General features: G+C 47.0%; 15 non-coding genes across 15 annotated transcripts; all 15 read right to left on the bottom strand.

The window, feature by feature from the left end:
* Window positions 1-937: 937 nt before the first annotated feature.
* On the bottom strand, window positions 938-1,128 carry LOC142681503 (U2 spliceosomal RNA). The gene has a single exon (XR_012853402.1). It is a non-coding gene; the product is annotated as a U2 spliceosomal RNA (small nuclear RNA).
* Window positions 1,129-2,381: 1,253 nt separating this feature from the next.
* On the bottom strand, window positions 2,382-2,566 carry LOC142681786 (U2 spliceosomal RNA). Its single transcript, XR_012853655.1, has one exon. It is a non-coding gene; the product is annotated as a U2 spliceosomal RNA (small nuclear RNA).
* Window positions 2,567-8,677: 6,111 nt separating this feature from the next.
* Window positions 8,678-8,868, bottom strand: LOC142681502 (U2 spliceosomal RNA). Its single transcript, XR_012853401.1, has one exon. It is a non-coding gene; the product is annotated as a U2 spliceosomal RNA (small nuclear RNA).
* Window positions 8,869-10,137: 1,269 nt separating this feature from the next.
* LOC142681633 (U2 spliceosomal RNA) lies at window positions 10,138-10,328 on the bottom strand. Its single transcript, XR_012853519.1, has one exon. It is a non-coding gene; the product is annotated as a U2 spliceosomal RNA (small nuclear RNA).
* A 1,278-nt stretch (window positions 10,329-11,606) lies between these two features.
* On the bottom strand, window positions 11,607-11,797 carry LOC142681632 (U2 spliceosomal RNA). Its single transcript, XR_012853518.1, has one exon. It is a non-coding gene; the product is annotated as a U2 spliceosomal RNA (small nuclear RNA).
* Window positions 11,798-13,075: 1,278 nt separating this feature from the next.
* Window positions 13,076-13,266, bottom strand: LOC142681500 (U2 spliceosomal RNA). Its single transcript, XR_012853399.1, has one exon. It is a non-coding gene; the product is annotated as a U2 spliceosomal RNA (small nuclear RNA).
* A 1,115-nt stretch (window positions 13,267-14,381) lies between these two features.
* On the bottom strand, window positions 14,382-14,572 carry LOC142681499 (U2 spliceosomal RNA). The gene has a single exon (XR_012853398.1). It is a non-coding gene; the product is annotated as a U2 spliceosomal RNA (small nuclear RNA).
* A 1,266-nt stretch (window positions 14,573-15,838) lies between these two features.
* On the bottom strand, window positions 15,839-16,029 carry LOC142681631 (U2 spliceosomal RNA). Its single transcript, XR_012853517.1, has one exon. It is a non-coding gene; the product is annotated as a U2 spliceosomal RNA (small nuclear RNA).
* Window positions 16,030-17,313: 1,284 nt separating this feature from the next.
* Window positions 17,314-17,504, bottom strand: LOC142681498 (U2 spliceosomal RNA). Its single transcript, XR_012853397.1, has one exon. It is a non-coding gene; the product is annotated as a U2 spliceosomal RNA (small nuclear RNA).
* A 1,284-nt stretch (window positions 17,505-18,788) lies between these two features.
* On the bottom strand, window positions 18,789-18,979 carry LOC142681497 (U2 spliceosomal RNA). Its single transcript, XR_012853396.1, has one exon. It is a non-coding gene; the product is annotated as a U2 spliceosomal RNA (small nuclear RNA).
* Window positions 18,980-20,100: 1,121 nt separating this feature from the next.
* On the bottom strand, window positions 20,101-20,291 carry LOC142681496 (U2 spliceosomal RNA). Its single transcript, XR_012853395.1, has one exon. It is a non-coding gene; the product is annotated as a U2 spliceosomal RNA (small nuclear RNA).
* Window positions 20,292-21,557: 1,266 nt separating this feature from the next.
* On the bottom strand, window positions 21,558-21,748 carry LOC142681850 (U2 spliceosomal RNA). The gene has a single exon (XR_012853690.1). It is a non-coding gene; the product is annotated as a U2 spliceosomal RNA (small nuclear RNA).
* Window positions 21,749-23,023: 1,275 nt separating this feature from the next.
* LOC142681848 (U2 spliceosomal RNA) lies at window positions 23,024-23,214 on the bottom strand. Its single transcript, XR_012853689.1, has one exon. It is a non-coding gene; the product is annotated as a U2 spliceosomal RNA (small nuclear RNA).
* Window positions 23,215-24,483: 1,269 nt separating this feature from the next.
* LOC142681731 (U2 spliceosomal RNA) lies at window positions 24,484-24,674 on the bottom strand. Its single transcript, XR_012853607.1, has one exon. It is a non-coding gene; the product is annotated as a U2 spliceosomal RNA (small nuclear RNA).
* Window positions 24,675-25,952: 1,278 nt separating this feature from the next.
* On the bottom strand, window positions 25,953-26,143 carry LOC142681847 (U2 spliceosomal RNA). The gene has a single exon (XR_012853688.1). It is a non-coding gene; the product is annotated as a U2 spliceosomal RNA (small nuclear RNA).
* Window positions 26,144-26,672: the final 529 nt, after the last annotated feature.

The following is a 26,672-nucleotide window of genomic DNA, read 5'->3' as shown; positions in this document are numbered from 1 at the left end:
CCTTGTATCAGCTTTAATCCAGTCCAGTGCTGCCTGCTGAGCAGCACTGACCAACACTGCCTGGGCCCAGGCTTTTATCTCTGAGGCCCCATTATGATGTCAGAAAGCTGGCTCTGGCTCCTGAGGTCTCCACTATGACACGTGCAAAGTTCCGTCTGAACTTTATATAAGACGGTGCGGCTCAGTCAGTCACTCAGTGTTGCCTGAGAGGGCAACACTGCAACAGCCGGCCCCCAGGCTGTCTTTTTTTTGCACAGCTAGTTGCCTCCAGGAGGCCACAAGAGGGAGACAAGGGACTGCAAAATGGAAAATAGGCATCCACCAACTTTACAGACAACTTGTTCTCCTTGCTCCTACAACCTCCATCCTTGCACAGTTTGTTATTCTTCCAGGTAACATAGTAACAAATCCAAATTGCTGCTCTCTTTGTAGGCAAGCAAGGGTTTGTTGCAACTGCAATTCTTACTTCTTCTTGAAATGTAGGGACCACAGTACATTCCATCACATCCATCTAGTGTACACAGGTAGGTCCATTGTGACGGGCGGGCGGGCGGGCTGGCTGCTTTAATGGCTGTTTGCTGTTCCCCTACTTCACTCCACTATTTGACTATGGTGCTGCATCAATCAGTGGCTGGCTCAGGTGCAGCTCTTTAACCTACCTAGGAGGGAGGGCGGAGAGAAGACAAGGAAGGTGAATGAGCTGTTCCAATGTGAAATGCCGGAAACACAGAAACACAGACGACACAAAACAAGAGGTGGCAATGTATTAATTAATTGCATTTAATAAATTAGCTCATTATCACACATGACTGTACAAATGCATTGTCCAACAGGTGTTGAAATAATGGGATTAAAAGGGGAGATCCCATCCGAAAGACAAAAACAATGGCAAACACAAAAAGCACTTTTGGAATCTGATTTTAGTAAACACATAAGGAAAGGGTGCACCGGTCCTGGAAATACTGCAATACCAGGTCAATGCGTGGAGTGGACAGAGCAAGCTCTATTTCCATCTCCCTGTTCTAAAAATCCATTTAATATATGGTCCCCAGATAGGGGACGTATCAGATATTAAACTGATAAGAACAGATACTACACTTGATCTTAGCCAAAAGGCCGAGAAGCGATAACCCGAACGGGCCGCGCGTTGACCGAGCCTGCCCAATACTGCTGTTCACCCCTTGCAGCGATTCAGCCTACTCCTAGGCAATTCCATGGGGCCCTGCAGGCTCACACACACTCACAGCTACGCGGGAGGTGAATAAAGGCCGGAGAGGAAGCAAGACAGGATTTGCTTCTTTTGCTTGCACCACAATGCAGTGCTGAAAGAGGAGGAATCGACATAAAAACGCCTTCCTGGCAACGCCCAAATGCCCTCCTGCCGTGCAAACACTGGCAGCAGCAGCAGCAGCAAGTGCATGCCCACTGCCACCCCTTCTCCTTTCACACCTTGTATCAGCTTTAATCCAGTCCAGTGCTGCCTGCTGAGCAGCACTGACCAACACTGCCTGGGCCCAGGCTTTTATCTCTGAGGCCCCATTATGATGTCAGAAAGCTGGCTCTGGCTCCTGAGGTCTCCACTATGACACGTGCAAAGTTCCGTCTGAACTTTATATAAGACGGTGCGGCTCAGTCAGTCACTCAGTGTTGCCTGAGAGGGCAACACTGCAACAGCCGGCCCCCAGGCTGTCTTTTTTTTGCACAGCTAGTTGCCTCCAGGAGGCCACAAGAGGGAGACAAGGGACTGCAAAATGGAAAATAGGCATCCACCAACTTTACAGACAACTTGTTCTCCTTGCTCCTACAACCTCCATCCTTGCACAGTTTGTTATTCTTCCAGGTAACATAGTAACAAATCCAAATTGCTGCTCTCTTTGTAGGCAAGCAAGGGTTTGTTGCAACTGCAATTCTTACTTCTTCTTGAAATGTAGGGACCACAGTACATTCCATCACATCCATCTAGTGTACACAGGTAGGTCCATTGTGACGGGCGGGCGGGCTGGCTGCTTTAATGGCTGTTTGCTGTTCCCCTACTCCACTCCACTATTTGACTATGGTGCTGCATCAATCAGTGGCTGGCTCAGGTGCAGCTCTTTAACCTACCTAGGAGGGAGGGCGGAGAGAAGACAAGGAAGGTGAATGAGCTGTTCCAATGTGAAATGCCGGAAACACAGAAACACAGACGACACAAAACAAGAGGTGGCAATGTATTAATTAATTGCATTTAATAAATTAGCTCATTATCACACATGACTGCACAAATGCATTGTCCAACAGGTGTTGAAATAATGGGATTAAAAGGGGAGATCCCATCCGAAAGACAAAAACAATGGCAAACACAAAAAGCACTTTTGGAATCTGATTTTAGTAAACACATAAGGAAAGGGTGCACCGGTCCTGGAAATACTGCAATACCAGGTCAATGCGTGGAGTGGACAGAGCAAGCTCTATTTCCATCTCCCTGTTCTAAAAATCCATTTAATATATGGTCCCCAGATAGGGGACGTATCAGATATTAAACTGATAAGAACAGATTTTTACGTTTAAATTAATATGATTCAGTCAAAACTAATATTTCAAGAATAAAGTCTAGAATAACATCTTCCACATTTTAAAGTGCCACATGCTCAGTGCTTTCTTCTTTCCGAGATGCTTTTTGTCCAACAGGTAGTACAAATAAAGTTCACTTAATGCCAGTTTAATACATTCTCGTTCACTAATAAAGTCTTTTTTGAAGAGTAGAATGTTCCTTGTTTTCCACAGTGCATTTTTAATACAGTTCATAGTACACCATAATACTTTCTCTTTTTCTTTTGGTAGGGTTCGATGGATTCCATACAAGACAACTTCGTGATTCAAATGGTTAAGACCAGTAAAAAATTTTAAAATCTCCCCGCATTCTTTCCATACTGTTTGTGCAAATTGGCAGTTCCAAAATATATGCAAAGTTGACTCATCGTAGCAGCATTGTCTCCTAGGGCAAGTCTGTGTATTGCACAAGCCCCTTCTGTACTGGAAGCTCCTAGATGGAACACAATCATGAACTATCATCCAGGCGATGTCTTTATGCTGATTGGTAAGATAAGGTGCATTCACTTTTTCCCATATCATAGCACATCTGTCAAAGGTATAATTAGAAATTTGTGTCATAGTGTCCTTCTTTTTTATTTCGAACCTGAACTTTCTAGAGTTTTTCAAAGTCTCTACCCCATAAGACTCTAATTGGTACATTCTTATTGTTTTTTCCACAATCACATATTGTTTGGGGGGGACAATTAACACTGGACTGGAAAGTGATGTTGTTATCCATTTTCGCCTTCTAAAAATATGCCCGGCGGCGTATCTTAAAAAGTAGGACCAATTATTTGACAGTGACACATTCTTAAAACAGAGGCTAAAAAATGCAGAATATAAAAACAATTTGATGTTTGGCACATCCTTACCGCCTACATTAAGTGTCTTGTGCATGATTTGTCTGCTCAGTTTCTCAAACTTGGAACTCCACACAAACTCGAATAACAATCTTTGTATTCTTTTTGCAGTGAGATCACTTGGAGGGAAAACACAATTTAGGTATAACATAACAGGAAGTAACAACGCTTTAATAATAAGAACTTTTCCGCTCAAGGTAAGTTGCCTAAGTTTCCAGAAGTCAATTCTCTTTTGTAGCTTTTCTTTGACTATTTCCCAGCTTTGCGCACCATTATTTTGCTCGTCAAAAATCACTCCTAATATTTTGATTTTGTCAGACTGGGTTCTAAGGTCAGGTACAGAGAGGCCAGGCCAATTCCCAATTGTAAAGCAACTGCACTTGTCCAGATTGAGTTTAAATGCTGATGCATGGCAGAAGAATTCCGTGGTCCTAATTGCTCTCTGAAGAGCCACCTGTGACGTGCAGAGAATGGAAATATCGTCCATATAACCCATGACCTTGACTTCATTTCCTCGGCCGCCAGGTATAGGAACGCCTCTAACTATTTTCTCCTTTCTCATCATAGCTAAAAGAGGTTCAATTGAGCAAATAAATAAAATTGGTGACAAGGGGCACCCTTGCTTGACTCCTGAGTGCAAATAGACTTCTTTTGTTAAAGAGCCATTAACCAAAATTTTACTAAAAGCATTCCTGTATAAAAGTGCAATTTGTTGAATAAAAGCGTCAGGAAAACACATCTTCTTTAAAACTGACCATAAGAACTTATGCGACACTCGGTCGAATGCCTTTTGAAAGTCCAGTGAAAGTATGGCTAGGTTTTGTTTCCTTTCCTTCTGATACCATATTGCATCTCTGATGGTATTAAGACACTCTGAGACACTTCTTCCAGGAACTGCACATACTTGTTCCGGCTGTATGACTTGACTTAAAACCCCCTTAAAACGATTTAGTAAAATTTTGGACATTATCTTGTAGTCTGCATTAAGAAGCGTGATCGGTCTCCAGTTCTCTAAATTGGATCTTTCTCCTTTTTTATATAATAAGGATACCAGGCCACTTCTCCAGGATACAGGTAGCTGACTACACTTAAAGGCTTCTTTGATGACACAATAAAAATCAGCACTTAAAATGTCCCAAAATTCCCTATAAAATTCGATCGGTAAACCATCGGTTCCTGGGGTTTTCCCACACAGAAAACTTTTAACAGCAGCATTGAGTTCATCAACAGTAGTTTCCCTACATAGCAGCATTTGGTCAGTTTTTGATAAAGTGCAATCAAGTGAATTTAAAACATCTTCAGTAAAAGAAGCATCAATGGGCTTTTCGTTAAACAGGTCTTGATAAAATGTCTGAGCTTTGGATAGCATACCGTCAGATGAAGTTTCGCCATCTAGTTCTATAATCATTTCTTTAGCTTCGACGGTTTTTTTAAAGAAGAATCTAGAACATTTTTCATTTTTTTCTAGTATCTCAATTTTTGAGTTGAATATTATTTCTTTACCTTTACTCTCGATTTCTTTTGCAATTTGTTCCTTTAGGTTGGTGATTAAATCTTCCATTTCAACACCAGCACTCCTGAGTTTATAATATGTCTGCAGCTTGGTGTTAAGCGTTTTGAACCATTTCGTTTTTTCCCTGGCTCTGATGATGCTTTTTTGGATGAAAAACGCTTTGATCTTGGCTTTGCTGTGCTCCCACCATTCTAACATGGAAGAAAAATCTTTCTGTAAATTTTTGAGTTGGTTGAAAATAATCTTAAAATCTGCTCTTATTTCAGGGTTTTGTAGCAATGTGACGTTGAGTCTCCAAACTCCTCTAGCTTTGACAAGTTTGGATATCTGCAATTGTGCTTGGATCATTTTATGGTCTGAAAAAATATTTGCGTTTAGTGACACAGACTGCGGTGCAATTTGACCTGAAGTGAAGAGAAAGTCAATTCTGGATTTGACGTTAGCATTTTCCCAGGTGTATCCGGGGTCATCTCTATGTATGTCTCTCCAAACATCTTTTAACCTGAAGTCTGTCATCAGATCTTTTAATTGTTTCTCTGTCTTATCCCTTCTAGGTTCTCCAGAGCTCCCCTCTCGACTTTCTCCAGATATAATACAATTGAAGTCTCCACTTACTATCAGCGGAGAAGAACCAGGCAAGTAGTACTGTATGGTCTCTAATAACTGTGATCTTTCCTCTTTGATGGGCGAGGCATATATGTTCAAAAGTCTTAAGTCTACACCATGATAGCTCACGTTGACAAATAAAGCTCTTCCCGGTATGACTTCTCTGAACGAAGTGATTTTAAAGTCCATAGATTTGAACAAAATCCCTACTCCTGTAGATCTTACCTCATTATCTCCAGACCAGATGGAGCTGCCCAGAGACCAATCTTGTCTTAGGACAGAATAGTTGGGGTCATGATCTATACCACATTCCTGTAGAAAAAAAATGTCCGAATTTACTGTAGACAGGTATGAAAATAAAGCAGCCCTTCTGGATGGGCCCTTCAAGCTCCTCACATTCAGTGAAGAGATTTGGATATTATTTGTCATCAACCTTGGATATTTTTAGGCCGAACTACTCTCAGAATCCGACATAAATCCCACTAGTGGGCTGGGAGTTGTGGCGACATCTGAATCCGAGAACTCGATGTTAGCTGGGTCAGAATCAGAAGGTGGCGGTTTCGCCGGAGGCGGTTCAGCATTTGGCTCCACCGGCTTATGCCTGTAGCGAGGAAAATCTGATCTTTTGAAACAGACACCTGGGTCATCATCAACTGGTTTCCTTTTCCTCTGTACTTCCAGATGCATAACATCTTCATCCAATTTTGGATCCTGGGCCACTGCGGAAGGTTTTTTCACCGCTTTCACCCCAGATCCAGCAGTTTCCATGGACTCCGCTTCATCCGGACCAACAGGACACTCTGACCAGTCAGTTGAAGCACCAGCAACAGGCAATTTTCCCTCCGACGGAGGATCAGCTTTAGGCCTCTGCTCAGCTGTTGAGGGAGGTTTGTCAGAAGCCGGCTGCCTCCTCACTGCTTCAGCATACGAGCTGATCTTCTTCAAGGGACAGTCTCTAAAGGTGTGCCCCGGCACCAGGCAGATGTTGCATGTGACCTGATTAGAGCAGCTGGCAGTAGCGTGCCCTTTTTGGAAGCACTTCCTGCAGGTCGCTATTTCTTCAGGGCACATGTCAGCGACATGTCCGAACCCCATGCATTTGCGACAGTACCTTGGCATATTCCGGTAAAACAAACGACCTCTGTTGTTGCCTATGTTAAATGTTGAGGGAGGATGATGGAATCCCTCAATGCCATGTTCAGAACTGTCCTCTTTAAATTTGACGGAAATTCTGTACTTCCCTGTCCACAGCTGTTCTTCGTTGAGGATTTTACGAGGTTCTCGGACAGAAGCAAAATGTCTCTGCAGAAATTGGGCTATGTGCTCCAGGGGCACATGCGGATTGCTCATATGAACAACAAGAGATGTTTCACCTTCTGAGTACAAGGCCACAATGAGGAGTCCTTTAAGATCTTCATGACTCAAGTTCTTCCGGATGCTTCCATATAGCTCTTGGCAGGCTTGCTCGTTCTCCAAGGTAAGGGTGTAGCGTCCAGGGGCATCCTGAAGCGCAAGAATATTCTCCCTCTTCACCTTCAGAACGTCAATCAGGACTGTCCTCACGAAAAACCTCAGCGAAAATTTCTCCTTCTCCTGCTCTCCGAACTCGAACTTGAAGGTGTTTTCGAACTTGAAGGTGTTCTTTATCCTCTGATCAGCTGGGCCTGCGAAGCGCACCGAAGCCGCCATGGTAGTCGTATTCGCCATAACCTCCCCGGGCAAGGTTGGTCGCCTTCTTTGTCCCCTGGCTCACCCCCTAAAGCAGCAGGTGGCTTAAGCTGGTAAACCAGCGATGCCACAAGGCCAAGGGCGAGCACACAGACGGACCTAGTGACTAACCCCTTGAGATTAGCCAAAAGGCCGAGAAGCGATAACCCGAACGGGCCGCGCGTTGACCGAGCCTGCCCAATACTGCTGTTCACCCCTTGCAGCGATTCAGCCTACTCCTAGGCAATTCCATGGGGCCCTGCAGGCTCACACACACTCACAGCCACGCGAGAGGTGAATAAAGGCCGGAGAGGAAGCAAGACAGGATTTGCTTCTTTTGCTTGCACCACAATGCAGTGCTGAAAGAGGAGGAATCGACATAAAAACGCCTTCCTGGCAACGCCCAAATGCCCTCCTGCCGTGCAAACACTGGCAGCAGCAGCAGCAGCAGCAGTAAGTGCATGCCCACTGCCACCCCTTCTCCTTTCACACCTTGTATCAGCTTTAATCCAGTCCAATGATGCCTGCTGAGCAGCACTGACCAACACTGCCTGGGCCCAGGCTTTTATCTCTGAGGCCCCATTATGATGTCAGAAAGCTGGCTCTGGCTCCTGAGGTCTCCACTATGACACGTGCAAAGTTCCGTCTGAACTTTATATAAGACGGTGCGGCTCAGTCAGTCACTCAGTGTTGCCTGAGAATGCAACACTGCAACAGCCGGCCCCCAGGCTGTCTTTTTTTTGCACAGCTAGTTGCCTCCAGGAGGCCACAAGAGGGAGACAAGGGACTGCAAAATGGAAAATAGGCATCCACCAACTTTACAGACAACTTGTTCTCCTTGCTCCTACAACCTCCATCCTTGCACAGTTTGTTATTCTTCCAGGTAACATAGTAACAAATCCAAATTGCTGCTCTCTTTGTAGGCAAGCAAGGGTTTGTTGCAACTGCAATTCTTACTTCTTCTTGAAATGTAGGGACCACAGTACATTCCATCACATCCATCTAGTGTACACAGGTAGGTCCATTGTGACGGGCGGGCTGGCTGCTTTAATGGCTGTTTGCTGTTCCCCTACTCCACTCCACTATTTGACTATGGTGCTGCATCAATCAGTGGCTGGCTCAGGTGCAGCTCTTTAACCTACCTAGGAGGGAGGGCGGAGAGAAGACAAGGAAGGTGAATGAGCTGTTCCAATGTGAAATGCCGGAAACACAGAAACACAGACGACACAAAACAAGAGGTGGCAATGTATTAATTAATTGCATTTAATAAATTAGCTCATTATCACACATGACTGTACAAAGGCATTGTCCAACAGGTGTTGAAATAATGGGATTAAAAGGGGAGATCCCATCCGAAAGACAAAAACAATGGCAAACACAAAAAGCACTTTTGGAATCTGATTTTAGTAAACACATAAGGAAAGGGTGCACCGGTCCTGGAAATACTGCAATACCAGGTCAATGCGTGGAGTGGACAGAGCAAGCTCTATTTCCATCTCCCTGTTCTAAAAATCCATTTAATATATGGTCCCCAGATAGGGGACGTATCAGATATTAAACTGATAAGAACAGATACTACACTTGATCTTAGCCAAAAGGCCGAGAAGCGATAACCCGAACGGGCCGCGCGTTGACCGAGCCTGCCCAATACTGCTGTTCACCCCTTGCAGCGATTCAGCCTACTCCTAGGCAATTCCATGGGGCCCTGCAGGCTCACACACACTCACAGCTACTAAGCGGGAGGTGAATAAAGGCCGGAGAGGAAGCAAGACAGGATTTGCTTCTTTTGCTTGCACCACAATGCAGTGCTGAAAGAGGAGGAATCGACATAAAAACGCCTTCCTGGCAACGCCCAAATGCCCTCCTGCCGTGCAAACACTGGCAGCAGCAGCAGCAGCAGCAGCAGTAAGTGCATGCCCACTGCCACCCCTTCTCCTTTCACACCTTGTATCAGCTTTAATCCAGTCCAGTGCTGCCTGCTGAGCAGCACTGACCAACACTGCCTGGGCCCAGGCTTTTATCTCTGAGGCCCCATTATGATGTCAGAAAGCTGGCTCTGGCTCCTGAGGTCTCCACTATGACACGTGCAAAGTTCCGTCTGAACTTTATATAAGACGGTGCGGCTCAGTCAGTCACTCAGTGTTGCCTGAGAGGGCAACACTGCAACAGCCGGCCCCCAGGCTGTCTTTTTTTTGCACAGCTAGTTGCCTCCAGGAGGCCACAAGAGGGAGACAAGGGACTGCAAAATGGAAAATAGGCATCCACCAACTTTACAGACAACTTGTTCTCCTTGCTCCTACAACCTCCATCCTTGCACAGTTTGTTATTCTTCCAGGTAACATAGTAACAAATCCAAATTGCTGCTCTCTTTGTAGGCAAGCAAGGGTTTGTTGCAACTGCAATTCTTACTTCTTCTTGAAATGTAGGGACCACAGTACATTCCATCACATCCATCTAGTGTACACAGGTAGGTCCATTGTTACGGGCGGGCGGGCGGGCTGGCTGCTTTAATGGCTGTTTGCTGTTCCCCTACTCCACTCCACTATTTGACTATGGTGCTGCATCAATCAGTGGCTGGCTCAGGTGCAGCTCTTTAACCTACCTAGGAGGGAGGGCGGAGAGAAGACAAGGAAGGTGAATGAGCTGTTCCAATGTGAAATGCCGGAAACACAGAAACACAGACGACACAAAACAAGAGGTGGCAATGTATTAATTAATTGCATTTAATAAATTAGCTCATTATCACACATGACTGTACAAATGCATTGTCCAACAGGTGTTGAAATAATGGGATTAAAAGGGGAGATCCCATCCGAAAGACAAAAACAATGGCAAACACAAAAAGCACTTTTGGAATCTGATTTTAGTAAACACATAAGGAAAGGGTGCACCGGTCCTGGAAATACTGCAATACCAGGTCAATGCGTGGAGTGGACAGAGCAAGCTCTATTTCCATCTCCCTGTACTAAAAATCCATTTAATATATGGTCCCCAGATAGGGGACGTATCAGATATTAAACTGATAAGAACAGATACTACACTTGATCTTAGCCAAAAGGCCGAGAAGCGATAACCCGAACGGGCCGCGCGTTGACCGAGCCTGCCCAATACTGCTGTTCACCCCTTGCAGCGATTCAGCCTACTCCTAGGCAATTCCATGGGGCCCTGCAGGCTCACACACACTCACAGCTACTAAGCGGGAGGTGAATAAAGGCCGGAGAGGAAGCAAGACAGGATTTGCTTCTTTTGCTTGCACCACAATGCAGTGCTGAAAGAGGAGGAATCGACATAAAAACGCCTTCCTGGCAACGCCCAAATGCCCTCCTGCCGTGCAAACACTGGCAGCAGCAGCAGCAGCAGCAGCAGCAGCAGCAGTAAGTGCATGCCCACTGCCACCCCTTCTCCTTTCACACCTTGTATCAGCTTTAATCCAGTCCAGTGCTGCCTGCTGAGCAGCACTGACCAACACTGCCTGGGCCCAGGCTTTTATCTCTGAGGCCCCATTATGATGTCAGAAAGCTGGCTCTGGCTCCTGAGGTCTCCACTATGACACGTGCAAAGTTCCGTCTGAACTTTATATAAGACGGTGCGGCTCAGTCAGTCACTCAGTGTTGCCTGAGAGGGCAACACTGCAACAGCCGGCCCCCAGGCTGTCTTTTTTTTGCACAGCTAGTTGCCTCCAGGAGGCCACAAGAGGGAGACAAGGGACTGCAAAATGGAAAATAGGCATCCACCAACTTTACAGACAACTTGTTCTCCTTGCTCCTACAACCTCCATCCTTGCACAGTTTGTTATTCTTCCAGGTAACATAGTAACAAATCCAAATTGCTGCTCTCTTTGTAGGCAAGCAAGGGTTTGTTGCAACTGCAATTCTTACTTCTTCTTGAAATGTAGGGACCACAGTACATTCCATCACATCCATCTAGTGTACACAGGTAGGTCCATTGTGACGGGCGGGCGGGCGGGCTGGCTGCTTTAATGGCTGTTTGCTGTTCCCCTACTCCACTCCACTATTTGACTATGGTGCTGCATCAATCAGTGGCTGGCTCAGGTGCAGCTCTTTAACCTACCTAGGAGGGAGGGCGGAGAGAAGACAAGGAAGGTGAATGAGCTGTTCCAATGTGAAATGCCGGAAACACAGAAACACAGACGACACAAAACAAGAGGTGGCAATGTATTAATTAATTGCATTTAATAAATTAGCTCATTATCACACATGACTGTACAAATGCATTGTCCAACAGGTGTTGAAATAATGGGATTAAAAGGGGAGATCCCATCCGAAAGACAAAAACAATGGCAAACACAAAAAGCACTTTTGGAATCTGATTTTAGTAAACACATAAGGAAAGGGTGCACCGGTCCTGGAAATACTGCAATACCAGGTCAATGCGTGGAGTGGACAGAGCAAGCTCTATTTCCATCTCCCTGTACTAAAAATCCATTTAATATATGGTCCCCAGATAGGGGACGTATCAGATATTAAACTGATAAGAACAGATACTACACTTGATCTTAGCCAAAAGGCCGAGAAGCGATAACCCGAACGGGCCGCGCGTTGACCGAGCCTGCCCAATACTGCTGTTCACCCCTTGCAGCGATTCAGCCTACTCCTAGGCAATTCCATGGGGCCCTGCAGGCTCACACACACTCACAGCTACTAAGCGGGAGGTGAATAAAGGCCGGAGAGGAAGCAAGACAGGATTTGCTTCTTTTGCTTGCACCACAATGCAGTGCTGAAAGAGGAGGAATCGACATAAAAACGCCTTCCTGGCAACGCCCAAATGCCCTCCTGCCGTGCAAACACTGGCAGCAGCAGCAGCAGCAGCAGCAGCAGCAGCAGTAAGTGCATGCCCACTGCCACCCCTTCTCCTTTCACACCTTGTATCAGCTTTAATCCAGTCCAGTGCTGCCTGCTGAGCAGCACTGACCAACACTGCCTGGGCCCAGGCTTTTATCTCTGAGGCCCCATTATGATGTCAGAAAGCTGGCTCTGGCTCCTGAGGTCTCCACTATGACACGTGCAAAGTTCCGTCTGAACTTTATATAAGACGGTGCGGCTCAGTCAGTCACTCAGTGTTGCCTGAGAGGGCAACACTGCAACAGCCGGCCCCCAGGCTGTCTTTTTTTTGCACAGCTAGTTGCCTCCAGGAGGCCACAAGAGGGAGACAAGGGACTGCAAAATGGAAAATAGGCATCCACCAACTTTACAGACAACTTGTTCTCCTTGCTCCTACAACCTCCATCCTTGCACAGTTTGTTATTCTTCCAGGTAACATAGTAACAAATCCAAATTGCTGCTCTCTTTGTAGGCAAGCAAGGGTTTGTTGCAACTGCAATTCTTACTTCTTCTTGAAATGTAGGGACCACAGTACATTCCATCACATCCATCTAGTGTACACAGGTAGGTCCATTGTGACGGGCGGGCGGGCGGGCTGGCTGCTTTAATGGCTGTTTGCTGTTCCCCTACTCCACTCCACTATTTGACTATGGTGCTGCATCAATCAGTGGCTGGCTCAGGTGCAGCTCTTTAACCTACCTAGGAGGGAGGGCGGAGAGAAGACAAGGAAGGTGAATGAGCTGCTCCAATGTGAAATGCCGGAAACACAGAAACACAGACGACACAAAACAAGAGGTGGCAATGTATTAATTAATTGCATTTAATAAATTAGCTCATTATCACACATGACTGTACAAATGCATTGTCCAACAGGTGTTGAAATAATGGGATTAAAAGGGGAGATCCCATCCGAAAGACAAAAACAATGGCAAACACAAAAAGCACTTTTGGAATCTGATTTTAGTAAACACATAAGGAAAGGGTGCACCGGTCCTGGAAATACTGCAATACCAGGTCAATGCGTGGAGTGGACAGAGCAAGCTCTATTTCCATCTCCCTGTTCTAAAAATCCATTTAATATATGGTCCCCAGATAGGGGACGTATCAGATATTAAACTGATAAGAACAGATACTACACTTGATCTTAGCCAAAAGGCCGAGAAGCGATAACCCGAACGTGCCGTGCGTTTTGCTTCTTTTGCTTGCACCACAATGCAGTGCTGAAAGAGGAGGAATCGACATAAAAACGCCTTCCTGGCAACGCCCAAATGCCCTCCTGCCGTGCACACACTGGCAGCAGCAGCAGCAGTAAGTGCATGCCCACTGCCACCCCTTCTCCTTTCACACCTTGTATCAGCTTTAATCCAGTCCAGTGCTGCCTGCTGAGCAGCACTGACCAACACTGCCTGGGCCCAGGCTTTTATCTCTGAGGCCCCATTATGATGTCAGAAAGCTGGCTCTGGCTCCTGAGGTCTCCACTATGACACGTGCAAAGTTCCGTCTGAACTTTATATAAGACGGTGCGGCTCAGTCAGTCACTCAGTGTTGCCTGAGAGGGCAACACTGCAACAGCCGGCCCCCAGGCTGTCTTTTTTTTGCACAGCTAGTTGCCTCCAGGAGGCCACAAGAGGGAGACAAGGGACTGCAAAATGGAAAATAGGCATCCACCAACTTTACAGACAACTTGTTCTCCTTGCTCCTACAACCTCCATCCTTGCACAGTTTGTTATTCTTCCAGGTAACATAGTAACAAATCCAAATTGCTGCTCTCTTTGTAGGCAAGCAAGGGTTTGTTGCAACTGCAATTCTTACTTCTTCTTGAAATGTAGGGACCACAGTACATTCCATCACATCCATCTAGTGTACACAGGTAGGTCCATTGTGACGGGCGGGCGGGCGGGCTGGCTGCTTTAATGGCTGTTTGCTGTTCCCCTACTCCACTCCACTATTTGACTATGGTGCTGCATCAATCAGTGGCTGGCTCAGGTGCAGCTCTTTAACTTACCTAGGAGGGAGGGCGGAGAGAAGACAAGGAAGGTGAATGAGCTGTTCCAATGTGAAATGCCGGAAACACAGAAACACAGACGAAACAAAACAAGAGGTGGCAATGTATTAATTAATTGCATTTAATAAATTAGCTCATTATCACACATGACTGTACAAATGCATTGTCCAACAGGTGTTGAAATAATGGGATTAAAAGGGGAGATCCCATCCGAAAGACAAAAACAATGGCAAACACAAAAAGCACTTTTGGAATCTGATTTTAGTAAACACATAAGGAAAGGGTGCACCGGTCCTGGAAATACTGCAATACCAGGTCAATGCGTGGAGTGGACAGAGCAAGCTCTATTTCCATCTCCCTGTTCTAAAAATCCATTTAATATATGGTCCCCAGATAGGGGACGTATCAGATATTAAACTGATAAGAACAGATACTACACTTGATCTTAGCCAAAAGGCCGAGAAGCGATAACCCGAACGGGCCGCGCGTTGACCGAGCCTGCCCAATACTGCTGTTCACCCCTTGCAGCGATTCAGCCTACTCCTAGGCAATTCCATGGGGCCCTGCAGGCTCACACACACTCACAGCTACTAAGCGGGAGGTGAATAAAGGCCGGAGAGGAAGCAAGACAGGATTTGCTTCTTTTGCTTGCACCACAATGCAGTGCTGAAAGAGGAGGAATCGACATAAAAACGCCTTCCTGGCAAGGCCCAAATGCCCTCCTGCCGTGCAAACACTGGCAGCAGCAGCAGCAGCAGCAGTAAGTGCATGCCCACTGCCACCCCTTCTCCTTTCACACCTTGTATCAGCTTTAATCCAGTCCAGTGCTGCCTGCTGAGCAGCACTGACCAACACTGCCTGGGCCCAGGCTTTTATCTCTGAGGCCCCATTATGATGTCAGAAAGCTGGCTCTGGCTCCTGAGGTCTCCACTATGACACGTGCAAAGTTCCGTCTGAACTTTATATAAGACGGTGCGGCTCAGTCAGTCACTCAGTGTTGCCTGAGAGGGCAACACTGCAACAGCCGGCCCCCAGGCTGTCTTTTTTTTGCACAGCTAGTTGCCTCCAGGAGGCCACAAGAGGGAGACAAGGGACTGCAAAATGGAAAATAGGCATCCACCAACTTTACAGACAACTTGTTCTCCTTGCTCCTACAACCTCCATCCTTGCACAGTTTGTTATTCTTCCAGGTAACATAGTAACAAATCCAAATTGCTGCTCTCTTTGTAGGCAAGCAAGGGTTTGTTGCAACTGCAATTCTTACTTCTTCTTGAAATGTAGGGACCACAGTACATTCCATCACATCCATCTAGTGTACACAGGTAGGTCCATTGTGACGGGCGGGCGGGCGGGCTGGCTGCTTTAATGGCTGTTTGCTGTTCCCCTACTCCACTCCACTATTTGACTATGGTGCTGCATCAATCAGTGGCTGGCTCAGGTGCAGCTCTTTAACCTACCTAGGAGGGAGGGCGGAGAGAAGACAAGGAAGGTGAATGAGCTGTTCCAATGTGAAATGCCGGAAACACAGAAACACAGACGACACAAAACAAGAGGTGGCAATGTATTAATTAATTGCATTTAATAAATTAGCTCATTATCACACATGACTGTACAAATGCATTGTCCAACAGGTGTTGAAATAATGGGATTAAAAGGGGAGATCCCATCCGAAAGACAAAAACAATGGCAAACACAAAAAGCACTTTTGGAATCTGATTTTAGTAAACACATAAGGAAAGGGTGCACCGGTCCTGGAAATACTGCAATACCAGGTCAATGCGTGGAGTGGACAGAGCAAGCTCTATTTCCATCTCCCTGTACTAAAAATCCATTTAATATATGGTCCCCAGATAGGGGACGTATCAGATATTAAACTGATAAGAACAGATACTACACTTGATCTTAGCCAAAAGGCCGAGAAGCGATAACCCGAACGGGCCGCGCGTTGACCGAGCCTGCCCAATACTGCTGTTCACCCCTTGCAGCGATTCAGCCTACTCCTAGGCAATTCCATGGGGCCCTGCAGGCTCACACACACTCACAGCTACTAAGCGGGAGGTGAATAAAGGCCGGAGAGGAAGCAAGACAGGATTTGCTTCTTTTGCTTGCACCACAATGCAGTGCTGAAAGAGGAGGAATCGACATAAAAACGCCTTCCTGGCAACGCCCAAATGCCCTCCTGCCGTGCAAACACTGGCAGCAGCAGCAGCAGCAGCAGCAGCAGCAGCAGCAGCAGTAAGTGCATGCCCACTGCCACCCCTTCTCCTTTCACACCTTGTATCAGCTTTAATCCAGTCCAGTGCTGCCTGCTGAGCAGCACTGACCAACACTGCCTGGGCCCAGGCTTTTATCTCTGAGGCCCCATTATGATGTCAGAAAGCTGGCTCTGGCTCCTGAGGTCTCCACTATGACACGTGCAAAGTTCCGTCTGAACTTTATATAAGACGGTGCGGCTCAGTCAGTCACTCAGTGTTGCCTGAGAGGGCAACACTGCAACAGCCGGCCCCCAGGCTGTCTTTTTTTTGCACAGCTAGTTGCCTCCAGGAGGCCACAAGAGGGAGACAAGGGACTGCAAAATGGAAAATAGGCATCCACCAACTTTACAGACAACTTGTTCTCCTTGCTCCTACAACCTCCATCCTTGCACAGTTTGTTATTCTTCCAGGTAACATAGTAACAAATCCAAATTGCTGCTCTCTTTGTAGGCAAGCAAGGGTTTGTTGCAACTGCAATTCTTACTTCTTCTTGAAATGTAGGGACCACAGTACATTCCATCACATCCATCTAGTGTACACAGGTAGGTCCATTGTGACGGGCGGGCGGGCGGGCTGGCTGCTTTAATGGCTGTTTGCTGTTCCCCTACTCCACTCCACTATTTGACTATGGTGCTGCATCAATCAGTGGCTGGCTCAGGTGCAGCTCTTTAACCTACCTAGGAGGGAGGGCGGAGAGAAGACAAGGAAGGTGAATGAGCTGCTCCAATGTGAAATGCCGGAAACACAGAAACACAGACGACACAAAACAAGAGGTGGCAATGTATTAATTAATTGCATTTAATAAATTAGCTCATTATCACACATGACTGTACAAATGCATTGTCCAACAGGTGTTGAAATAATGGGATTAAAAGGGGAGATCCCATCCGAAAGACAAAAACAATGGCAAACACAAAAAGCACTTTTGGAATCTGATTTTAGTAAACACATAAGGAAAGGGTGCACCGGTCCTGGAAATACTGCAATACCAGGTCAATGCGTGGAGTGGACAGAGCAAGCTCTATTTCCATCTCCCTGTTCTAAAAATCCATTTAATATATGGTCCCCAGATAGGGGACGTATCAGATATTAAACTGATAAGAACAGATACTACACTTGATCTTAGCCAAAAGGCCGAGAAGCGATAACCCGAACGGGCCGCGCGTTGACCGAGCCTGCCCAATACTGCTGTTCACCCCTTGCAGCGATTCAGCCTACTCCTAGGCAATTCCATGGGGCCCTGCAGGCTCACACACACTCACAGCTACTAAGCGGGAGGTGAATAAAGGCCGGAGAGGAAGCAAGACAGGATTTGCTTCTTTTGCTTGCACCACAATGCAGTGCTGAAAGAGGAGGAATCGACATAAAAACGCCTTCCTGGCAACGCCCAAATGCCCTCCTGCCGTGCAAACACTGGCAGCAGCAGCAGCAGCAGCAGCAGCAGCAGCAGCAGCAGTAAGTGCATGCCCACTGCCACCCCTTCTCCTTTCACACCTTGTATCAGCTTTAATCCAGTCCAGTGCTGCCTGCTGAGCAGCACTGACCAACACTGCCTGGGCCCAGGCTTTTATCTCTGAGGCCCCATTATGATGTCAGAAAGCTGGCTCTGGCTCCTGAGGTCTCCACTATGACACGTGCAAAGTTCCGTCTGAACTTTATATAAGACGGTGCGGCTCAGTCAGTCACTCAGTGTTGCCTGAGAGGGCAACACTGCAACAGCCGGCCCCCAGGCTGTCTTTTTTTTGCACAGCTAGTTGCCTCCAGGAGGCCACAAGAGGGAGACAAGGGACTGCAAAATGGAAAATAGGCATCCACCAACTTTACAGACAACTTGTTCTCCTTGCTCCTACAACCTCCATCCTTGCACAGTTTGTTATTCTTCCAGGTAACATAGTAACAAATCCAAATTGCTGCTCTCTTTGTAGGCAAGCAAGGGTTTGTTGCAACTGCAATTCTTACTTCTTCTTGAAATGTAGGGACCACAGTACATTCCATCACATCCATCTAGTGTACACAGGTAGGTCCATTGTGACGGGCGGGCGGGCGGGCTGGCTGCTTTAATGGCTGTTTGCTGTTCCCCTACTCCACTCCACTATTTGACTATGGTGCTGCATCAATCAGTGGCTGGCTCAGGTGCAGCTCTTTAACCTACCTAGGAGGGAGGGCGGAGAGAAGACAAGGAAGGTGAATGAGCTGCTCCAATGTGAAATGCCGGAAACACAGAAACACAGACGACACAAAACAAGAGGTGGCAATGTATTAATTAATTGCATTTAATAAATTAGCTCATTATCACACATGACTGTACAAATGCATTGTCCAACAGGTGTTGAAATAATGGGATTAAAAGGGGAGATCCCATCCGAAAGACAAAAACAATGGCAAACACAAAAAGCACTTTTGGAATCTGATTTTAGTAAACACATAAGGAAAGGGTGCACCGGTCCTGGAAATACTGCAATACCAGGTCAATGCGTGGAGTGGACAGAGCAAGCTCTATTTCCATCTCCCTGTTCTAAAAATCCATTTAATATATGGTCCCCAGATAGGGGACGTATCAGATATTAAACTGATAAGAACAGATACTACACTTGATCTTAGCCAAAAGGCCGAGAAGCGATAACCCGAACGTGCCGTGCGTTTTGCTTCTTTTGCTTGCACCACAATGCAGTGCTGAAAGAGGAGGAATCGACATAAAAACGCCTTCCTGGCAACGCCCAAATGCCCTCCTGCCGTGCACACACTGGCAGCAGCAGCAGCAGCAGCAGTAAGTGCATGCCCACTGCCACCCCTTCTCCTTTCACACCTTGTATCAGCTTTAATCCAGTCCAGTGCTGCCTGCTGAGCAGCACTGACCAACACTGCCTGGGCCCAGGCTTTTATCTCTGAGGCCCCATTATGATGTCAGAAAGCTGGCTCTGGCTCCTGAGGTCTCCACTATGACACGTGCAAAGTTCCGTCTGAACTTTATATAAGACGGTGCGGCTCAGTCAGTCACTCAGTGTTGCCTGAGAGGGCAACACTGCAACAGCCGGCCCCCAGGCTGTCTTTTTTTTGCACAGCTAGTTGCCTCCAGGAGGCCACAAGAGGGAGACAAGGGACTGCAAAATGGAAAATAGGCATCCACCAACTTTACAGACAACTTGTTCTCCTTGCTCCTACAACCTCCATCCTTGCACAGTTTGTTATTCTTCCAGGTAACATAGTAACAAATCCAAATTGCTGCTCTCTTTGTAGGCAAGCAAGGGTTTGTTGCAACTGCAATTCTTACTTCTTCTTGAAATGTAGGGACCACAGTACATTCCATCACATCCATCTAGTGTACACAGGTAGGTCCATTGTGACGGGCGGGCGGGCGGGCTGGCTGCTTTAATGGCTGTTTGCTGTTCCCCTACTCCACTCCACTATTTGACTATGGTGCTGCATCAATCAGTGGCTGGCTCAGGTGCAGCTCTTTAACTTACCTAGGAGGGAGGGCGGAGAGAAGACAAGGAAGGTGAATGAGCTGTTCCAATGTGAAATGCCGGAAACACAGAAACACAGACGAAACAAAACAAGAGGTGGCAATGTATTAATTAATTGCATTTAATAAATTAGCTCATTATCACACATGACTGTACAAATGCATTGTCCAACAGGTGTTGAAATAATGGGATTAAAAGGGGAGATCCCATCCGAAAGACAAAAACAATGGCAAACACAAAAAGCACTTTTGGAATCTGATTTTAGTAAACACATAAGGAAAGGGTGCACCGGTCCTGGAAATACTGCAATACCAGGTCAATGCGTGGAGTGGACAGAGCAAGCTCTATTTCCATCTCCCTGTTCTAAAAATCCATTTAATATATGGTCCCCAGATAGGGGACGTATCAGATATTAAACTGATAAGAACAGATACTACACTTGATCTTAGCCAAAAGGCCGAGAAGCGATAACCCGAACGGGCCGCGCGTTGACCGAGCCTGCCCAATACTGCTGTTCACCCCTTGCAGCGATTCAGCCTACTCCTAGGCAATTCCATGGGGCCCTGCAGGCTCACACACACTCACAGCTACTAAGCGGGAGGTGAATAAAGGCCGGAGAGGAAGCAAGACAGGATTTGCTTCTTTTGCTTGCACCACAATGCAGTGCTGAAAGAGGAGGAATCGACATAAAAACGCCTTCCTGGCAAGGCCCAAATGCCCTCCTGCCGTGCAAACACTGGCAGCAGCAGCAGCAGCAGCAGTAAGTGCATGCCCACTGCCACCCCTTCTCCTTTCACACCTTGTATCAGCTTTAATCCAGTCCAGTGCTGCCTGCTGAGCAGCACTGACCAACACTGCCTGGGCCCAGGCTTTTATCTCTGAGGCCCCATTATGATGTCAGAAAGCTGGCTCTGGCTCCTGAGGTCTCCACTATGACACGTGCAAAGTTCCGTCTGAACTTTATATAAGACGGTGCGGCTCAGTCAGTCACTCAGTGTTGCCTGAGAGGGCAACACTGCAACAGCCGGCCCCCAGGCTGTCTTTTTTTTGCACAGCTAGTTGCCTCCAGGAGGCCACAAGAGGGAGACAAGGGACTGCAAAATGGAAAATAGGCATCCACCAACTTTACAGACAACTTGTTCTCCTTGCTCCTACAACCTCCATCCTTGCACAGTTTGTTATTCTTCCAGGTAACATAGTAACAAATCCAAATTGCTGCTCTCTTTGTAGGCAAGCAAGGGTTTGTTGCAACTGCAATTCTTACTTCTTCTTGAAATGTAGGGACCACAGTACATTCCATCACATCCATCTAGTGTACACAGGTAGGTCCATTGTGACGGGCGGGCGGGCGGGCTGGCTGCTTTAATGGCTGTTTGCTGTTCCCCTACTCCACTCCACTATTTGACTATGGTGCTGCATCAATCAGTGGCTGGCTCAGGTGCAGCTCTTTAACCTACCTAGGAGGGAGGGCGGAGAGAAGACAAGGAAGGTGAATGAGCTGTTCCAATGTGAAATGCCGGAAACACAGAAACACAGACGACACAAAACAAGAGGTGGCAATGTATTAATTAATTGCATTTAATAAATTAGCTCATTATCACACATGACTGTACAAATGCATTGTCCAACAGGTGTTGAAATAATGGGATTAAAAGGGGAGATCCCATCCGAAAGACAAAAACAATGGCAAACACAAAAAGCACTTTTGGAATCTGATTTTAGTAAACACATAAGGAAAGGGTGCACCGGTCCTGGAAATACTGCAATACCAGGTCAATGCGTGGAGTGGACAGAGCAAGCTCTATTTCCATCTCCCTGTTCTAAAAATCCATTTAATATATGGTCCCCAGATAGGGGACGTATCAGATATTAAACTGATAAGAACAGATACTACACTTGATCTTAGCCAAAAGGCCGAGAAGCGATAACCCGAACGGGCCGCGCGTTGACCGAGCCTGCCCAATACTGCTGTTCACCCCTTGCAGCGATTCAGCCTACTCCTAGGCAATTCCATGGGGCCCTGCAGGCTCACACACACTCACAGCTACTAAGCGGGAGGTGAATAAAGGCCGGAGAGGAAGCAAGACAGGATTTGCTTCTTTTGCTTGCACCACAATGCAGTGCTGAAAGAGGAGGAATCGACATAAAAACGCCTTCCTGGCAACGCCCAAATGCCCTCCTGCCGTGCAAACACTGGCAGCAGCAGCAGCAGCAGCAGCAGCAGCAGTAAGTGCATGCCCACTGCCACCCCTTCTCCTTTCACACCTTGTATCAGCTTTAATCCAGTCCAGTGCTGCCTGCTGAGCAGCACTGACCAACACTGCCTGGGCCCAGGCTTTTATCTCTGAGGCCCCATTATGATGTCAGAAAGCTGGCTCTGGCTCCTGAGGTCTCCACTATGACACGTGCAAAGTTCCGTCTGAACTTTATATAAGACGGTACGGCTCAGTCAGTCACTCAGTGTTGCCTGAGAGGGCAACACTGCAACAGCCGGCCCCCAGGCTGTCTTTTTTTTGCACAGCTAGTTGCCTCCAGGAGGCCACAAGAGGGAGACAAGGGACTGCAAAATGGAAAATAGGCATCCACCAACTTTACAGACAACTTGTTCTCCTTGCTCCTACAACCTCCATCCTTGCACAGTTTGTTATTCTTCCAGGTAACATAGTAACAAATCCAAATTGCTGCTCTCTTTGTAGGCAAGCAAGGGTTTGTTGCAACTGCAATTCTTACTTCTTCTTGAAATGTAGGGACCACAGTACATTCCATCACATCCATCTAGTGTACACAGGTAGGTCCATTGTGACGGGCGGGCGGGCGGGCTGGCTGCTTTAATGGCTGTTTGCTGTTCCCCTACTCCACTCCACTATTTGACTATGGTGCTGCATCAATCAGTGGCTGGCTCAGGTGCAGCTCTTTAACCTACCTAGGAGGGAGGGCGGAGAGAAGACAAGGAAGGTGAATGAGCTGTTCCAATGTGAAATGCCGGAAACACAGAAACACAGACGACACAAAACAAGAGGTGGCAATGTATTAATTAATTGCATTTAATAAATTAGCTCATTATCACACATGACTGTACAAATGCATTGTCCAACAGGTGTTGAAATAATGGGATTAAAAGGGGAGATCCCATCCGAAAGACAAAAACAATGGCAAACACAAAAAGCACTTTTGGAATCTGATTTTAGTAAACACATAAGGAAAGGGTGCACCGGTCCTGGAAATACTGCAATACCAGGTCAATGCGTGGAGTGGACAGAGCAAGCTCTATTTCCATCTCCCTGTTCTAAAAATCCATTTAATATATGGTCCCCAGATAGGGGACGTATCAGATATTAAACTGATAAGAACAGATACTACACTTGATCTTAGCCAAAAGGCCGAGAAGCGATAACCCGAACGGGCCGCGCGTTGACCGAGCCTGCCCAATACTGCTGTTCACCCCTTGCAGCGATTCAGCCTACTCCTAGGCAATTCCATGGGGCCCTGCAGGCTCACACACACTCACAGCTACTAAGCGGGAGGTGAATAAAGGCCGGAGAGGAAGCAAGACAGGATTTGCTTCTTTTGCTTGCACCACAATGCAGTGCTGAAAGAGGAGGAATCGACATAAAAACGCCTTCCTGGCAACGCCCAAATGCCCTCCTGCCGTGCAAACACTGGCAGCAGCAGCAGCAGCAGCAGCAGTAAGTGCATGCCCACTGCCACCCCTTCTCCTTTCACACCTTGTATCAGCTTTAATCCAGTCCAGTGCTGCCTGCTGAGCAGCACTGACCAACACTGCCTGGGCCCAGGCTTTTATCTCTGAGGCCCCATTATGATGTCAGAAAGCTGGCTCTGGCTCCTGAGGTCTCCACTATGACACGTGCAAAGTTCCGTCTGAACTTTATATAAGACGGTGCGGCTCAGTCAGTCACTCAGTGTTGCCTGAGAGGGCAACACTGCAACAGCCGGCCCCCAGGCTGTCTTTTTTTTGCACAGCTAGTTGCCTCCAGGAGGCCACAAGAGGGAGACAAGGGACTGCAAAATGGAAAATAGGCATTCACCAACTTTACAGACAACTTGTTCTCCTTGCTCCTACAACCTCCATCCTTGCACAGTTTGTTATTCTTCCAGGTAACATAGTAACAAATCCAAATTGCTGCTCTCTTTGTAGGCAAGCAAGGGTTTGTTGCAACTGCAATTCTTACTTCTTCTTGAAATGTAGGGACCACAGTACATTCCATCACATCCATCTAGTGTACACAGGTAGGTCCATTGTGACGGGCGGGCGGGCGGGCTGGCTGCTTTAATGGCTGTTTGCTGTTCCCCTACTCCACTCCACTATTTGACTATGGTGCTGCATCAATCAGTGGCTGGCTCAGGTGCAGCTCTTTAACCTACCTAGGAGGGAGGGCGGAGAGAAGACAAGGAAGGTGAATGAGCTGTTCCAATGTGAAATGCCGGAAACACAGAAACACAGACGACACAAAACAAGAGGTGGCAATGTATTAATTAATTGCATTTAATAAATTAGCTCATTATCACACATGACTGTACAAATGCATTGTCCAACAGGTGTTGAAATAATGGGATTAAAAGGGGAGATCCCATCCGAAAGACAAAAACAATGGCAAACACAAAAAGCACTTTTGGAATCTGATTTTAGTAAACACATAAGGAAAGGGTGCACCGGTCCTGGAAATACTGCAATACCAGGTCAATGCGTGGAGTGGACAGAGCAAGCTCTATTTCCATCTCCCTGTTCTAAAAATCCATTTAATATATGGTCCCCAGATAGGGGACGTATCAGATATTAAACTGATAAGAACAGATACTACACTTGACCTTAGCCAAAAGGCTGAGAAGCGATAACCCGAACGTGCCGCGCGTTGACCGAGCCTGCCCAATACTGCTGTTCACCCCTTGCAGCGATTCAGCCTACTCCTAGGCAATTCCATGGGGCCCTGCAGGCTCACACACACTCACAGCTACTAAGCGGGAGGTGAATAAAGGCCGGAGAGGAAGCAAGACAGGATTTGCTTCTTTTGCTTGCACCACAATGCAGTGCTGAAAGAGGAGGAATCGACATAAAAACGCCTTCCTGGCAACGCCCAAATGCCCTCCTGCCGTGCAAACACTGGCAGCAGCAGCAGCAGCAGCAGCAGCAGCAGCAGTAAGTGCATGCCCACTGCCACCCCTTCTCCTTTCACACCTTGTATCAGCTTTAATCCAGTCCAGTGCTGCCTGCTGAGCAGCACTGACCAACACTGCCTGGGCCCAGGCTTTTATCTCTGAGGCCCCATTATGATGTCAGAAAGCTGGCTCTGGCTCCTGAGGTCTCCACTATGACACGTGCAAAGTTCCGTCTGAACTTTATATAAGACGGTGCGGCTCAGTCAGTCACTCAGTGTTGCCTGAGAGGGCAACACTGCAACAGCCGGCCCCCAGGCTGTCTTTTTTTTGCACAGCTAGTTGCCTCCAGGAGGCCACAAGAGGGAGACAAGGGACTGCAAAATGGAAAATAGGCATCCACCAACTTTACAGACAACTTGTTCTCCTTGCTCCTACAACCTCCATCCTTGCACAGTTTGTTATTCTTCCAGGTAACATAGTAACAAATCCAAATTGCTGCTCTCTTTGTAGGCAAGCAAGGGTTTGTTGCAACTGCAATTCTTACTTCTTCTTGAAATGTAGGGACCACAGTACATTCCATCACATCCATCTAGTGTACACAGGTAGGTCCATTGTGACGGGCGGGCGGGCGGGCTGGCTGCTTTAATGGCTGTTTGCTGTTCCCCTACTCCACTCCACTATTTGACAATGGTGCTGCATCAATCAGTGGCTGGCTCAGGTGCAGCTCTTTAACCTACCTAGGAGGGAGGGCGGAGAGAAGACAAGGAAGGTGAATGAGCTGTTCCAATGTGAAATGCCGGAAACACAGAAACACAGACGACACAAAACAAGAGGTGGCAATGTATTAATTAATTGCATTTAATAAATTAGCTCATTATCACACATGACTGTACAAATGCATTGTCCAACAGGTGTTGAAATAATGGGATTAAAAGGGGAGATCCCATCCGAAAGACAAAAACAATGGCAAACACAAAAAGCACTTTTGGAATCTGATTTTAGTAAACACATAAGGAAAGGGTGCACCGGTCCTGGAAATACTGCAATACCAGGTCAATGCGTGGAGTGGACAGAGCAAGCTCTATTTCCATCTCCCTGTTCTAAAAATCCATTTAATATATGGTCCCCAGATAGGGGACGTATCAGATATTAAACTGATAAGAACAGATACTACACTTGATCTTAGCCAAAAGGCCGAGAAGCGATAACCCGAACGTGCCGCGCGTTTTGCTTCTTTTGCTTGCACCACAATGCAGTGCTGAAAGAGGAGGAATCGACATAAAAACGCCTTCCTGGCAACGCCCAAATGCCCTCCTGCCGTGCAAACACTGGCAGCAGCAGCAGCAGCAGCAGCAGTAAGTGCATGCCCACTGCCACCCCTTCTCCTTTCACACCTTGTATCAGCTTTAATCCAGTCCAGTGCTGCCTGCTGAGCAGCACTGACCAACACTGCCTGGGCCCAGGCTTTTATCTCTGAGGCCCCATTATGATGTCAGAAAGCTGGCTCTGGCTCCTGAGGTCTCCACTATGACACGTGCAAAGTTCCGTCTGAACTTTATATAAGACGGTGCGGCTCAGTCAGTCACTCAGTGTTGCCTGAGAGGGCAACACTGCAACAGCCGGCCCCCAGGCTGTCTTTTTTTTGCACAGCTAGTTGCCTCCAGGAGGCCACAAGAGGGAGACAAGGGACTGCAAAATGGAAAATAGGCATCCACCAACTTTACAGACAACTTGT

The sequence above is a fragment of the Rhinoderma darwinii genome, assembly GCF_050947455.1.
Source record: "Rhinoderma darwinii isolate aRhiDar2 chromosome 2 unlocalized genomic scaffold, aRhiDar2.hap1 SUPER_2_unloc_6, whole genome shotgun sequence".
NCBI classification, from domain to species: Eukaryota; Metazoa; Chordata; class Amphibia; order Anura; family Rhinodermatidae; genus Rhinoderma; species Rhinoderma darwinii.
The sequence above is the reverse complement of the archived record's forward strand: the minus strand, read 5'-3'. Positions and strand labels throughout refer to the sequence as shown.